Source organism: Kogia breviceps, chromosome 18 (assembly GCF_026419965.1).
Source record: "Kogia breviceps isolate mKogBre1 chromosome 18, mKogBre1 haplotype 1, whole genome shotgun sequence".
NCBI classification, from domain to species: Eukaryota; Metazoa; Chordata; class Mammalia; order Artiodactyla; family Physeteridae; genus Kogia; species Kogia breviceps.
In genome coordinates this window covers 45,671,013-45,683,824 of record NC_081327.1, presented here as the reverse complement: position 1 = coordinate 45,683,824, position 12,812 = coordinate 45,671,013, and the positions used below count along the sequence as shown (strand labels likewise).

General features: G+C 45.8%; 1 protein-coding gene across 13 annotated transcripts in view; it reads right to left on the bottom strand.

Annotated features, from left to right (window-relative positions):
• Positions 1 to 12,812, bottom strand: part of LOC131745573 (pyruvate dehydrogenase phosphatase regulatory subunit, mitochondrial-like) — a 62,403-nt gene that overhangs the window by 34,328 nt on the left and 15,263 nt on the right. For 4 of the 13 annotated variants that reach the window (XM_067019570.1, XM_067019575.1, XM_067019572.1 and 1 more), the window contains exon 1: positions 3,060 to 3,289. The exons of 8 other annotated variants lie outside the window; for them this stretch is intronic. The gene's annotated coding sequence lies outside the window, so the exon portion shown is untranslated. Of the gene's footprint in view, positions 1 to 2,439; positions 2,461 to 3,059; positions 3,290 to 12,812 lie in introns of those variants that run through there. One more of the 13 variants, XM_067019571.1, reaches the window with a different exon arrangement.

Sequence of the window (12,812 nt, the reverse complement as noted above, 5' to 3'; positions counted from 1 at the left end):
AGTGCAAGACCCTGCTCACTTCTTATCTCTGATCTCATTTCTCTTCTCTCTCCTCTCACACTCTCATCAAACCTAAACTACTTTAATTCCTCACACGTGTCAGGCATGAACTTTCTCTTCTACCTCTGGGATCTGTGCAGACTGTTCCTTCTCAGTGGCATAGTTCCTGCCACCCCTCCCCACAAATAAAGATAATCCCCGCAGCTCTGAGCCTGTCTGACATCTTATTTGTTCCCACTCTCCCCCCAGCACTCAGTTAGGTAACTGTTCCATATTTCCCCAAACACCCTGCACAAGCCCCAGCTCAGAGCCAGCCACACTCTGTAACGTTGTCTGCCAATCAGGGAAGCAAAACAGCAAGCCGCGTGAGGAGGAAACAGACTTCAGAAGCAGACAGATCTGGGTCTGATAATCTCCCCCACCACTCATTAGCTGTATGACTTTGAGCAAGTTGTTCAATCTCTGTGGCTTGGGCTGCTCGTCGGTTACATGGGCTAGGAATACCTGCCTCACGCGGCTGCTGCAAGACTAAAGCAGAAATGCAGGAAAAACATGGCAAGTGGCGCCTCAGAAGCACTTGGAAAGGGGTAGCCTTTAGCCCCCTGGGATAATGGAGCTCTCTGAGAGCAGGGACCACGTATAACTGGATCAGCGTTTTCCCAGCAGTCACCGTAGGCACCCTGGAAATACAACCTGACAATTAAATGAGAACAGAACAAAGGAGATGGGGAAAAAAATCAGTGATGACTCAGATCTCAAGGCTAGGCCCCCAGATGTGAGGAGATCTCTAAATAAACTGACATAATTTTTTTTAAAAAAAGGTTATGGGCTTCCCTGGTGGCGCAGTGGTTGAGAATCCGCCTGCCGATGCAGGAGACACGGGTTCGTGCCTGGGTCCGGGAAGATCCCACATGCCGCGGAGCGGCTGGGCCCGTGAGCCATGGCCTCTGAGCCTGTGCGTCGGGAGCCTGTGCTCCGCAACGGGAGAGGCCACAACAGTGAGAGGCCCGCGTACCACCAAAAAAATAATAATAATAAAAAAATAAAAATAAAAAAAGGTTATATCCTTATAGGTAGTTATGATGTGCAAGGCACTGCTTTATGTATACAACTAATTTAACCCTCACAAATCTAGAAGATGTTACAATTTTTATTCTACACTTGAAGAAAAGGAGGCACAAAGACGTGAAGTGACTGATCCAAGATGCTACAATACTGGTGAGTGGCAGAGCCTCAATTCAAAGCCTGCCAGTTCAGCACCAGAGTCTGCCACTGAATCATTACTTCATGCTACCTGTAAGTTAGGATTAGATGATTAAAAAAGGGCAGCTGTGAGGGAGGCCAGAACCACAAGGCACTTGCCCGAATAGAAAAACGGAATTGCAAATGTAGCATTAAAAACATAACAACAGGGACTTCCCCGGTGGCGCAGTGGTTAAGAATCCACCTGCCAATGCAGGGGACACAGGTTCGAGCCCTGGTCCGGGAAGATCCCACATGCCGCGGAGCAATTAAGCCCGTGTGCCACATCTACTGAGCCTGCGCTCTGGAGCCTGTGAGCCACAACTACTGAAGCCCACGCACCGCAACAAAGAGTAGCCCCCGCTCACCGCCACTAGAGAAAGCCCGCGCGCAGCAATGAAGACCCAACGCAGCCAAAAATAAATAATAAAAAAAAACAAAACAAAAACATAACAACAGATGAGTTTCAAGAGGGAAGAAATAAGACTAAAAGGCCAGGGTGATAAGAACCAAGAAAAGGATTTTTGACCTTGTGCTCATCATGACCTTCAAGAGTCAGTGAAGTGATGAGGACAAAAAAAGAAGGACTTACAGTGGATGCAAACAATGAAGGCACAGAAGGCATCACAGTCTATTCCAGTAGGTTTGGCAGCTAAAGCAAAATAAAACTTGAGAGCAAAGGAGATAAAGCCAGTAGAGAAGAAACGGAAGATGTCAAAGACAACAAAGTAGAACACACACCTGGTTGAAAGTAAATTGTGTGTTTAATTTCTGCTAAGGAGAAGACTTTCTGCTAAACAATCTCAATACTGACGCTGGTTATGCTCAGATCTGCTTACACCAACAAGAGCAAGAGGACAGCTCCAACTCCTTCTGAGCTGTTCCTCTGCATGGTCACAACACCTGTACAAATTGGCTGCTGGTCACGAGGGAGACTGGGTGAGAAGAGACGGATTAACACATTTCCCACACCTGCCTCCAAATGAGAGCCACCTGGGACACGTGTTTTACAACTCACTCGCTCGCTCCCTCCCTCTCTGGAGATTCTGATCCTGAGGTCCGGGGTGCTGTATTTTTCAACAAGTGCACCAGGTGATCAGCCAAGTTTGAGAACTTAATACAAATCTCTAGCCCTAGGAACGTGTCCCCTTCAGCCCGGCTACCTCGCCGCCCCGCAGCCCCCGACAACATGCTCACAAGGCACGGGCGAAACGGACGTGAAGATGCCTGAATCAAATCTCGGTGTCATACACATCAGGCCCAAAGGGTCAAACGTTGGGAAGACAGCTCACCGCCCCGACCTGGACGTTTCCCCCTAACCTCACCGCTGACTCTGCAGCACTTTTACTGGTTAGTTAAGCACAAGCAGACCGCACGGTGCCACGCGGGAAAACAATTCCGCCTGCAGAGACGACCCAGCTGGACAAGCCCGACCCACGCTGCGGGGTGGGGGTGGGCGCTGCTTGCCCGAGGCGGGCATGAGGAGCGAGGTTACCCCGGCCGCCCTGGGCCTCCGAGCTGGGCTGCGGTCGCTTGGCAGAGCCGGTGCGCGGGCCCCGGGCAGCCGGGCACGGGTCCGCGAGACGCCACCGCCGCAGAGAGGCTGAGGGAGACCGGGCGACGCGTTGTCGGCCCCGGCGGGCGGAGTCCCGGCGCCGCGACGCGCCTTCCGCAGACCAGGCAGAACCGACGGGAAACGAGGGACGCCGGAAGCCCCCTGACCGAGACCACAGCGGAAAGGGGGGGCGCTGGGGGTCCCGGGCCGCCACGGTCCGCGCGGACGGGGACGCCAGAGCGGCCTCGCAGCTTCTCCTTACCTCACAGGCGCCCTCGGGCTCCGCGCTCAGCAACACCCCAGCTGAAGCGGGGAAGCAGCCACAACCGTTGCCGGGGGTCGGAAGGTGGGACAAGGACAGGGAAGGGGGCGGGACAGGAGGGAAGAAAAAGTTCCCTGGACGCGTGAAGCCAACTACGGTTTGCCAGCGTTAGTCCTCCTTCCAGCCGACACGCGCCTTCACATCAGGGTAGGGCTCCGCCCCCTGACACGTGCGGCCTGTTTCGGTCTCGTGAGGCCCCGCCCCTGGGCGTGTGTTGGGGGAACCGCCTCTGCCAAGATGGCGGCGAGCTGCAGGTCCGCTCTTTCAGGGCCGCTTTAGGACTCTAGCCTCGGGCCCTGTTAATTGTCCAGGTGCAGCCGGGACCGCCAAGATGGCGGCAGCCCCGCTGCAGTGTGGGGAGGGCAGGGGTTCTCTCTTCCTTCTATGCGAGCCCTCAGGCCTGGTCCCACGTGCTCCACCGCCCAAAGACACTCTAGTCAGGGCATAAAGAAGATTCTTGGGCTGACAGTCGCTTTGTTTTTTGGAAGTCGCCCGGGTCTTCTCGGGCGAATCGCTAGCAGAGCAGATCGGAAATCGGGCCTGCTGGCCCGGCCGGACCTCGGAGGCAGGATAAGAAGACGGAGCTCTGGGCCGGATCTTACTCTTTGCGCCTTCTCTGCTTGTCTGGACCAGAGGAAGAAGAATCATTCACTCCGTCCTCTGAGAAGCTCCCCGTCACCTTGCTTACTATCACATCGCCCTGTTTTATAGAACCTGTCACTGAAGTAGATCAGTGTTTGTTGACTGCCTTTCCCACTAGTTGCAAGCTCTGCCCTCTGACGACAGAACCTAAATCTCGTGCAATGCCATGTTCTCAGCACCTAGAACAGCTTACCGAAGTGTAAAAGAGAATTTGAGAACTGACATAACGAAGTCACAAACGTTTACAAGTGTTACTTTCCATGCAGTGGAACATGGCTGGGGGAGAAACCCCATTCCTCCCCCTGAAGTTACTATCGCTGTCATTGGACTTGACATTCAGCCTTACACTGACTCCATGGTAAGAACCTGGCACAGGGTGTATCCCCCATATGTACCTGTGAACCTGTGTCTGTGTGGAAACCAGGGCTGGGCCTACGTTCTTGTTCACACCTGTGGGGAAAAAAGCTCACTGTTTGAGAGAAGCAGCCAGTGCACTCACCACACCAACCTGCACCCACAAATCATTGGTGCAGTTTTGCAGTAAAACAACTGCTATGGACTCAGTGCTGTGCAGGGTGCAGGGCGCTACTTCAGAGTCCCTGTAAGACAGAGCAATATTATTATAAGTGGCTCCTGTGCCCTAACTGCCTTATCTTGTTGAAACTCACCAAAACTGTGTGAATTAGAGCAGAGTATTATCCCTGCTTGACCTGTGAGGAAAGTGAGGCCTAGAGAAGCATGTTCTCAAGTTGCAGATAATAAAAACCAGGCCTCACATCTAAGTCTTTATGAAGTAGTGAACTATTCAAGTCAGTGCTAAGAAATGTGGTAGAGACAGTGGTGGTGCGTTAGAATCACTTGGGGAATCTAAACCCATATCCTCCACGTGAACTGGAATCAAGAAGGCTGAGAGACACATCTGTTCTTCTAAAGAGCTTTCCAGGAACTCCCCTTGTATCTGGAATCCACTGGGTGCCAACTCTTGAAGAGTCTGGAGGAGAAATAGTAGTTGTGTAAAGCTTTGTGGGTGAGGCAGGACTTGAGCTGGTTCTTAAAGAACCTCTGTTTGCCAATCCGTAAAATGGGGCTAATGCTGGAGTGGCCTCAGATCAGTGTGATTCAGTCACTCTCTTTGTTTATATAAACCAGCAGTAGGTGGCGCTGTGACCTATGAAATGGGGTTTCCGGGGTTCTGAAAGCCCCTCATATGGAGGACACACTGTGGAAATTAGTCAGAAACCAAGTCAGACTAATAAAATCTCCCCCGAGAGATGATAACTGATAACCCAGCGTGGTCCCTGGGACACAGGAGCGAATGAGGCTCCTTTGGTGCAGCCTCCCAAAGAGGGGTGTGCCCATCCCTCCACTGTCTTTCCCATGAGAGGCTCTGTAGAGTTAGGGACCCTCAGACGCTTGGATCTGGGGCATCATTAGACTGGAGCCTCTCAGAGTCCAAACTGAAAGGGTTGTTGTGGTGGTTGGTTAAGAGCACAACTTTGGAGCTGGCCAGCACTGCCTCTTCCTTAGTGTATGACCCAGGTAACCACCCTGGGGGTGGTTACCTTTCCTGGACCTCTGTAGCAGCCACCAACAGAGACTATAGCTAAAGAGAAAGAGCAGTTTTAAAATTGATTTAAATCAATTTTCAAATTGATTATGATAGGGCTTCCCTGGTGGTACAGTGGTAGGAATCCACCTGCCAATGCAGGGGACATGGGTTTGAACCCTGGTCCAGGAAGATCCCACATGCCGCGAAGCAACTAAGCCTGTGTGCCCAACTACTGAGCCTGCGCTCTAGAGCCCATGAGCCACAACTACTTAGCTCGCGTGCCTAGGGCCCGTGCTCCACAACAAGTGAAGCCACTGCAATGAGAAGCCCATGCGCCACAACGAAGAGTAGCCCCTGCTCACCGCAACTAGAGAAAGCCCACGCGTGGCAGCAAAGACCTAATGCCGCCAAAAATAAATAAATAAAATTAATTAATTTTTAAAAATTGATTATGAAAGCAACCAGTTAATACTTTCACTTGGGCAAAATGTCTCACAAGGATGGTTCAACATACACAAATCAATCAATGTGATATACCACATCAACAAAAGAAAGGACAAAAGCCACATGATCATCTCAATGGATGCAGAAAAAGCATTTGATAAAATTCAATATCCATTCATGATAAAAACTCTCACTACTTCTATTAAACATAGTATTGGAAGTCCTAGCCATAGCAAGCAGACAAGTAAAAGAAATAAAAGTTATCCAAATTGGAAGAGAAAAGGTAAAACTGTCATGATATGCAGCTGACATGATGCTATACATAGAAAACCCTAAAGACTCCAAACAAAAACTACTAGAACTGATAAATGAGCTCAGCAAGGTAGAAGGACACAAGATTAAAATACAGAAAGCTGTCACATTTCTTTACATTAAAAATGAAATATCAGAAAAGGAAAGTAAAAAAGGAAAATCCCTTTTAAAATTGCATCAAGGGGGCTTCCCTTGTGGCACAGTGGTTGAGAGTCCGACTGCTGATGCAGGGGACATGGGTTCGTGCCCCGGTCCGGGAAGATCCCACATGTCGCGGAGCGGCTGGGCCCGTGAGCCATGGCCTCTGAGCCTGCGCTCTGCAACAGGAGAGGCCACAACAGTGAGAGGCCCACGTACCGAAAAAAATAAATAAATAAATAAATAAAATTGCATCAAGGGAATTCCCTGGCAATCCGGTGGTTAGGACTCTGCACTTTCACAGCTGAGGGCCCAGGTTCGATCCTTGGTAGGGGAACTAGGATCCCACAGCCACACAGGACAGCTAAAGATAAAATTAAATTAAATTAAAAGTAAATAAAATTGCATCAGAAAAATAAAAATACTTAGGAATAAACCTGAATGAGGAAGTGAAAGACTTATGTGCCGAGAACTATAAAAATATTGATAAAGGAAACTGAAGACGATTTAAAGAAATGGAAAGATAGTCCATGCTCTTAGATGGGAAGAATTAATATTATTAAAATGGCCATACTACCCAAAGCAATCTACAGATTTAATGCAATCCCTATTAAATTACCCATGATATTTTTCACAGAACTAGAACAAATAATCCTAAAATTTACATGGAAACATAAAAGACCCAGAATTGCCAAAGCAATTCTGAGGAAAAAGAACAAAGAAGTAGGCATAACCCTCCCAGACTTCAGACAATACTACAAAGCTACAGCAATTAAAATAGCATAGTATTGGCACAAAAACAGACATATGGATCAGTGGAACAGAATAGAGAGTCCAGAAATAAATCCACACACCTACAGTCAATTAATCTTTGACAAAGGAGGCAAGAATATACAATGGAGAACAGACAGTCTCTTCAGCAAGTGGTGCTAGGAAAGCTGGACAGCCACATGTAAATCAATGAAGTTAGAACACTCCCTCACACCATACACAAAAATAAACTCAAAATGGCTTAAAGACTTAAACATAAGACATGACACTGTAAAACTCCTAGAAGACCACATAGGCAAGATATTCTCTGACATAATAGTAGCAATGTTTTTTTAGGTCAGTATCCCAAGGCAATAGACATAAAAGCAAAACAAAACAAACGGGACCTAATCAAACTTATAAACTTTTGCACAGCAAAGGAAATCATAAATAAAATGAAAAGACAACCTACAGACTGGGAGAAAACATTTGCAAACAATGCAACCCACAGGGCTTAATTTCCAAAATATACAAACAGCTCATACAAGTCAATAACAAAAAAAAAAAAACAAAAAAATGAGCAGAAGACCTAAATAGACATTTCTTCAAAGAAGACATCCAGATGGCCAATAGGCCCAAGAAAAATACTCAATCAACATTGCTAATTATTAGAGAAATGCAAATCAAAACTACAGTGAGGTATCATCTCACATCGGTCAGAATGGCCATCATCAAGAAGTCTACAAATGATAAATTTTGAAAAGGGTGTGGAGAAAAGGGACCTTCCTACACTGTTGGTGGAAATGTAAATTGGTGCAGCCACTATGGAAAACAGTATGGTGGTTCCTCAGAAAAATAGAGTTGCCATATGATCCCACAATCCCATTCCTGGGCATATATCAAGACAAAACTCGAATTCTAAAAGATACATGCACCCCAACATTCAGAGCAGCACTATTTACAATAGCTAAGACATGGAAGTAACCTAAATGTCTGTTGACAGATGAATGGATAAAGATGTGGTGTATGTATATACAATGGAATACTACTCAGCCATAAAAAAGAATGAAATAATGCCATCTGCAGCAACATGGATGGACCTAGAGATTATCAAACTAAGTGAAGTAAGTCAGAAAGAGGAAGACAAATACCATATATCACTTACATGTGGAATCTAAAATATGACACAAACGAACTTATTTATGAAACAGAAACAGACTCACAAACATAGAGAACAGACTTGTGTTGCCAAGGGGGAGGTGGGGTGGGGGAGGGAAGGATTGGGAGTTTGGTATTAGCAGATGCAAACTATTATATGTAGAATGGATAAATAACAAGGTCCTACTGTATAACACAGGGAACTATATTCAATATCCTGTAATAAACCGTAATGGAAAAGGAAAAACAAAAAAGTGGGACTTCCCTGGTGGCGCAGTGGTTAAGAATCCGCCTGACAATGCAGGGGACACGGGTGCGAGCCCTCGTCCGGGAAGATCCCACATGCCGCGGAGCGGCTGGGCCCGTGAGCCATGGCTGCTGAGCCTGCGCGTCCGGAGCCTGTGCTCCGCAGCAGCAGAGGCCACAACAGTGAAAGGTCCACGTACCGCAAAAAAAAAAAAAAAGATGAAATGTTGGGGGGTGCATAAATCAGGAGCTTGGGATTAACATGCACACACTACTATATATAAGACAGATAACCAACAAGGACCTATGGTATAGCACAGGGAACTATTCAATATTCTGTGATAACCTATATGAGAAAAGAATATGAAAAAGAATGAATATATGTGTATGTGTAACCAAATCACTTTGCTATACACCTGAAACTAATACAATATTATAAATCAACTATACTCCAACAAAAATTTTTAAAAACCAATTAACCATAAATTTAACTATTTCTGGAGTGTCTATTCTCTTCCCTTGATCTATATATCTATCTTTTCTCCATACCACATAGTTGTGTTTATTATAGTTTCATAGCAAGTTATGAAATCGGGTGGTATAAGTTCTCCCATCTTTTCCTTTTTCAGATTTGTTTTGGTTATTCCAATTCCTTTGCCTTTCCATATACATTTTAGGATCCAGTTCTCACTTTCTTTAAAAAAAAAAGGCGGGCTTCCCTGGTGGTGCAGTGGTTAAGAATCCGCCTGCCAATGCAGGATGGGTTCGAGCCCTGGTCCGGGAAAATCCCACATGCCGCGGAGCAACAAAGCCCGCGAGCCACAACTACTGAAGCCCGCGCGCCTAGAGTCCGTGCTCCACAACAAGAGAGGCCACCGCAATGAGAAGCCCTCGCACCGCAACGAAGAGTAGCCCCCGCTCACCGCAATTAGAGAAAACCCACGTGCAGCAAAGAAGACCCAACGCAGCCAAAAATAAATAAATAATTGGGAAAAAAAAAAGGTTGTGGGGTTTTGATAGGAATTGCATTGAATCAGTAGATGAATCTGGGAATACCTGGCATCTTAACAATATTGAGTCTTCTAATCCATAAATATGAAATGTCTCTCCATCTATTTAGATCTTTTTCCATTTCTCTCAGCAATGTTTTATAGTCTTATGCGTTTAGGTCTTGTGCTTTTTTATGCCACTGTGAAAGAAAATATTTCTCAATTTCATTTTTGGATTGTTTATGGCTAGTTTATACAAATACACTTGATTTTTATATATTTATTTTGTATCCTGAGACCTCTGTTCTAGTAGGTTTTTTTTTAAACATTGCTTAGGATTTTCTACATACAGGATCATATCATTTGCAAATAAAGACTGTTTTACTTCTTTCTTTCCAATCTAGATGACTTTGTTTTTCTTGCCTTATTGCACAAATTGCAGATTCAGCAGTACAGTGTTGACTGGAAGTGGTGAGAGTAGACATCCTTGCCTTGTTTCTGATCTTAGTGGGGAAAGCATTTAGTCTTTCATCACTAAGTACAGTGTTAGCTGTAGGGTTTCCATAGGGGCTGTATGAGCTTGCTAGGTTGCCATAACAAGGTAACACAGACTGAGTGGCTTAAACGACAGAAATTTATTTACTCACATTCTGGAGGCTAGAAAGCCAAGATCAAGGTGTCAAGAGGGTTGGTTTATTTTGAGGGTCTCTCCTAGGCTTACAGATAGCCATCTTCTGTGTTTTTACATGGTCTTCCCTCTGTGTGTATGTGTATCCTAACCTCCTCTTCTTACAAGAGCATGAGTCTATGTCCAGGACTTCCCTGGTGGAGCAGTGGTTAAGAATCCGCCTTCCAATGCGGGGGTCACAGGTTTGATCCTTGGTCCGGGAAGATCCCACAAGCCGTGGAGCAACTAAGCCTGCATGCCACAACTACTGCAGCCCGTGTGCCACAACTACTGCAGCCCACATGCCACAACTACTGAAGCCCACGTGCCACAACTACCGAAACCCATGCACCTAGAGCCCGTGCTCTGCAACAAGAGACGTCCCCACTCGCCCCAACTAGAGAAAGCCCGTGCTCAGCAACGAAGACCCAACGCAGCCAAAAAAAAAAAGAAAAAGACTATGTCCAAGTGTAGTTACATTCTGCGGTACTGGGATTAGTATTTCAACATACGAATTTGGGGGGATGCAGATTGTATCAGCCCATAACAGGGACCCTTTAACAGGATGAGGAACTTCCTTTCTATTCCTAGTTTGTTGAGAATCATCATATGGAATAGGTTTGGGATTTTATCAAATGCTCTTTCTGTTCTTTGAGAGGATCATATGGGTTTTGTCCTTTGTTCTATTAATACAGTGCATTACATTGACTTTTACATGTTAAACCAACCTTGCATCCCTAGCATAAATCCTACCTGGTCATGGTGTTAATCATTTTTTATGGTGCTAGATTCGTTTTTATAGATTCGTTTTTATAATATTTCATTGAGGATTTTTTAAAGTTTATTTTTTGCTTATTTGTTTAAATATTTATTTATTTTTGGCTGCATCGGGTTGCAGCACACATGATCTTTTGTAGTGGTGCACAGGCTTCTCTCTAGTTGTGGCATGCAGGCTCAGTAGTTGCGGCATGCAGGCTTAGCTGCCCTGCGGCACATGGGATCTTAGTTCCCCGACCAGGGATCGAACCCACGTCCCTTGCATTGGAAGGTGGATTCTTAACCACTGAACCACCAGGGAAGTCCTTCCCTGAGGATTTTTGTGTCTGTATTCATGAGTGATATTGATCTATATTTTCTTGAGATATATTTGTCTGGCTTTGGTAGCAGGGTAACACTGATCTTGTAAAATGAGTTGGAAAATCCTCCTCCTCTTCTGCTTTCTGAAAATGTTTATGTATGATTGGTATTACTTCTCCCTTAAATACTGACAGAATTCACCAGTGAAGCCATTTGCACTTAAGTTTTTCTTTGTGGGAAGACTTTTTCATTCAGTTTCTTTTGTTGTGATAGATCTACTTAGATTTTCTATTTCTTCTTGTTTTTTTTTTTTTAGCTTTTCTACTTCTTCTTGAGTCACTTTTGGTAATTTGTCTTTCTAGAATTTGTCCATTGTTCTTATGTTGTCTATTTTGTTGACATAAAGTTGCTCTTAATATTCCCTTACAACCCTTCTGATTTCTGTAGGATCAGTTGTGATGATGTCCCCTCTTTCCTTCAGGATTTGGGTAATTTTGTCTTTTCTTTCTTTTATACATGTTTATTAAATGACCATTTTAAATTGTACAATCATGTTTATAGCAACTTTATTCATAATAAACAAAAGCTTAAAACAACCCAAATAACCATCTGTAGGAGAATGAAAATGCAATGAAACACTACCATCAATTAGAGCAGCAACAATGACAAAAGCAAAAACAACCTACTAATACTACACAACAGCGTGGATGAATCTCACAGACACTTCACGGAGCAAAGGAGACGAGGCCTCAAAGCGTGTATATTCTATGAGGCTGTTTATATGAAATTCAGAACAAATAAAATTAACCTATGGTGATAGAAACCAGGCTAGAAGTTGCTTATTGGGGAAATTTGTCTTGCAAGAAATTGGATGCCCATTCTCAAACCCCACTACAACCACTCAGCAGGTTCCTGTAAGAAGTTTGGACCCAGGAGGAAATATTACATACACCAAAGTGCAATGCCCTAGTCAGGGAGTCCAGCGAGATTGTCACCCCTGCTTTACACCATTGGACACTGAGACCCAGGGTGGAAGTGACAATCCCAGGGTCACAGAGAGCACCTCAGATAGAAGCTAGGCCTTCAAATGTCTGGTCTGGCATTTTCTCTGCTCAGCTTCTCCTCCTCCGGCTCCTGAAAGCCGGGCTCGCCCTGGTCTCCTCTTACGGTGAGCCAGGGCCGCTCAAAAGTTGTTCCACCCCAGGCCCCAAAATATATTTTTCCTCCCACCTGTGTCACGTGCCCAGCATTGTACTACAGGAAAACTAGCCACATTTATTTTCAAAGCCCGGGAGCAGGAATCGGGTCTTTTGTTACCTGGTGCAGAGCAGGGCTGTGGGAATTGAATTCAAAGGGCCGTGATGTGAACTAAAGCAGACCTGCACCAGGGTCTGGGAATGAATGTGAAGACAGAGCCCCCGGATTAGCTGGGATGCACCATGTGCCCGCCGGGTGACCTGGGGCGAGTCCCTCAGGCACACTGAGCCCAGCTTCCACATCTGAAACATGGGCTCCTCATCTTCTGTTGCCCCGGCTTGTTGCAACAATTAAGTGAATTCACATATTCGAAGCGGCTTTGTAAACGCTATAGAAAAATATCCCTGTTTTCTTAAGCACTGCTGGGACCCAGACAGGGTGAATTTGAGGTCTGGTCATCCGTCTGAGGGAGAAGAAACTCCTCAGGCCCTGGGTATTACGGGGGGATCCCCAACCCCAGACTG